The 3,606-nt window shown below is 37.7% G+C and overlaps 1 pseudogene; it reads left to right on the forward strand.

Annotated features, from left to right (window-relative positions):
- The first annotated feature begins 481 nt into the window (after positions 1-481).
- On the forward strand, positions 482-1,425 carry LOC101694307 (annotated as a pseudogene).
- Positions 1,426-3,606: the final 2,181 nt, after the last annotated feature.

Raw genomic sequence — 3,606 nt, forward strand, 5'->3', positions numbered from 1 at the left:
ATCTATAGGGGAGGAATAGCTAATCAATCTAATAGGACTGATGAGAGAGTTAAATGAATATATACATATAGAGCACCTGGCAATTGAGCATTGTAGAATTGTCAGCTATTATACTTAAAAGGTATGATATAGGATATCGATTAATTCCAGGCATGTGAAATTGGACAACTCATTAGCCTTTCCTGCAACTCAGTTTACCCATATACAAAATCATATACATACGGTTATACACACTATACATAATCTAGAAGTTGGGAAGATGATATGTAAAAGCTTATTTATCAAAAAGCTTATTACTCTAAAGAGAGTTGTCACTAAATTGGGTTGCCATGACATGTTTCAGATATGGAGAATATTGAAGAACAAATTATTGCTCTAATAAAATAATGCTCGTACATTTCCATTTCTGTGCAACTAGTTTCGTTCAACATTGTGTTCCTTTCATTGCCATAGAACATCTTGTGATATGCAGACCAGTTCCATGAAGAATAACACAGAGGTAAAAGAATTCATCCTGCTGGGACTAACCAATGCCCCAGAGCTGCAGGGTCCTCTCTTTCTAATGTTTACCCTCCTCTACCTTGTCACTCTGATTGGGAACCTGGAGATGATCATGCTGATCCTGCTGGACTCTTGTCTGCACATTCCCATGTACTTCTTCCTCAGTAACCTGTCTCTGGTGGACTTTTGTTACCCCTCAACAGTCACTCCCAAGGTCATGGCTGGATTACTTATAGGAGATAAGGTCATCTCCTACAATGCATGTGCTGCACAGATGTTCTTTTTTGTACTCTTCCCAACTGTGGAAAGTTACTGTTAGCTTCAATGGCCTATGACCTCTACGCAGCAGTGTGTAAACCCCTCAATTACACCACCACCATGACGACAGGTGTGTGTGCTCGTCTGGCCATAGGCTCTTACGTCTTTGCTCTTCTAACTGCTGCTATTGATATTGGAGACACATTCAGTCTCTCTTTCTGTATGTCCAATGTGGTTCATCTCTTTTTCTGTGATATTCCAGCAGTCATGACTCTGACTTGCTCAGATAAAGACATTAATGAGTTGATTCTTGTGCTTATTTCAAGTTTTAATATCTTTTTTGCCCTTCTTATAATCTTGATTTCCTACCTGTTCATATTTATCACTGTTTTTGAAGATACAGTCAGGTGAGGGATACCAGAAGGCTTTATATACCTGTGTTTCTCACCTTGTTGCAGTTTCTATATTTTATGGGACAGTCATCATCATGTATATACAGCCAAGTTCCAGTCATTCCATGGACACAGACAAAATGGCATCTGTGTTTTATACTATGGTCATCCCCATGCTGAACCCTATGGTACACAGCTTAAGGAAAAAGAGGTCAAGAATGCATTCAAGAAGTTTGTTGAGAAGGCAAAATATTCTCTAGGTTTAGTTTTCTAGTGATCCAGAATCCACAAAAGTTATTTCGTCCCACTTATATCCACTCCATGTCATAACTCAATGTTCATAGCCATATAGGGTATTAAAACATATCAGTCACTCGAATGTTATTCATTACTTCAATTTTGTATCAGATCCAAGCATCCAAAATGCAGAAAAAATATGATAATTTTTAAATCAAAACAGTTTATGAATAAACCTTCTTTGTTACTATTGTGTTGGACATAGTTTTTTCCTTGATATACTTCAGTAATGGTAAGAAAAAATAATGGGTAAGAAAAAAAAAACCACTTAAGAGATTGGACCAGGTAGTAAAGAAAACAGTGGATAATGGAGTTTTCCCCAGAAAGAAAAATTAGGGTCTTATAAAGAAATATATCCCATCACCCAGGTAGAGGGACATTGGTAATGTCAGTTCCATAAGTTTTCTAAACTGAAATTTCTGTCTGTTTTGAACGGAGGCTTTGTCCCCACCTGTTATATTTGCTCAGGCCCAACATTACCTATTGGCTATTAATGCGGAACAAACTACATGTTCTTTTTAGTGCATGATTTTCTAGGCAACAAGAAGCCACACATGAACTGGGTGAAGAAGACTACTTAACTTGTATGATAGCCTAGACATTGTGCTTCTATTGACTAGTTGGGATCTAGGTTGTCTCCTTGTGGGACGTGGATAATAAATTTTCTGTACATGAAGAAGTGTGAGATGGATATGTGATGGTCGTAAACATTACATTGGAAAATACTGGTTAGTTCTTTTCCAAACTATGTTTATTCCTGGAAACAAACATGGACTCTGTGTCTCTGCCCTGTGTATAGTTAATTGTGATTATGTGCTTGTGTTCTTGTCCATGGAATGTGGGTACAGGTCATATATGCCACTTCGAAGTCTGCCCATGAACCTCCTCATGTGATGTCCTGGTCATTCTATTTGTCACCTGTTGGGTGGAGAGAATCAAGACCACAAGGGATGACAAAACCACTAAATGGAGAGAATATGGTGCAACTCAATCTCTGTGCACGTTCCTATAGAACAACTAATGGAACCACATGCAAGCAAGAAAAACTTCTGTGGTCACGCCACTGCCATTCTGGAGTTCGCCTGCTGGCAGCTAATATTATTTACCCTAATGGATAGAAAGAGCTTCCCACACGACCATCCAGATGCTGTTGTGGGAGTGGGGCAGATATATCCTGGAAAAACTATCAAATTTTTCCAATACAATTTGATTCGACAACGATTTCTTTGTGAATTCTCACCCAGCCTCCATATCATACCTAAAGTGCCTAGCCCCAACAAAATTAGCACAGATTTTGGAAAGAGGACAAATTCAATGTGAATTTCATTCCAAGCCAAACTTTGTGATATAGGGCAAGACAAGTTATTAAGTGTTCTGTGTTAACTCAGTTAATTCAGTGTTCTGAGCTTCTAATGGGGGAAACCAGTGCTCTCTCACAGACTTATATTAAATGGATATTGAATGAGCCAGATCTTAGCACCGTACCTGAAAAAGAGTAGTTGCACAAAATATATTTGCATCCTTTCCCTTCTGTTCCTTTTCTTATCCTTCTTTCTTTAGTCTAATCTGCCAACCTTCTCCATAGAACTATTAAAACACTTACAGATTTTACAATTATTCGATCTTCTTGGTGGATTAAAAAAACCAACACAGTTTATATTGGTTTGTTTTTGTAGGTTTAACTTAGTACTGAATTGCAAGACTTTGAGACCAAAAATTTTATCTTACTTAGGTGTGTGTTCTCAGAACCTAGACTAGTGTATATTCCATAGAACTCAAGAGTATCTTATGAAATGGGATCCTGTGTAAGAACAAAGTAACATGGAAAAACCCACATGGAAAAACCTGTCATTTTTTCTTTCATGATATTGATCAAAATATTGTATATTCATTTTTGTGTGTTTATTCCTTTTTTTTGCTTTTTTTTTTTTTCTCCAATCAAAATTAAAGTCTGGGCACCTAGGTAGCTCAGTGGGTTAAGCATCTGCTTTCAGCGCAGGTCATGATCTCAGGATCCTGGGATCGAGCCTTGCATCAGGCTCTCCAATCAGCAGTGAGTCAGCTTGTGTCTTTCCCTCTGCGATCACTCTTACTTTCACTCTCTTTAAAATAAAAAACTAAATCTTTAAAAAAAAAATTCTATGCATCCTGGTACATT

This window comes from Mustela putorius, unplaced genomic scaffold (assembly GCF_011764305.1).
Source record: "Mustela putorius furo isolate JIRA1106 unplaced genomic scaffold, ASM1176430v1.1 tig00000127_pilon_pilon_pilon, whole genome shotgun sequence".
NCBI lineage: Eukaryota > Metazoa > Chordata > Mammalia > Carnivora > Mustelidae > Mustela > Mustela putorius.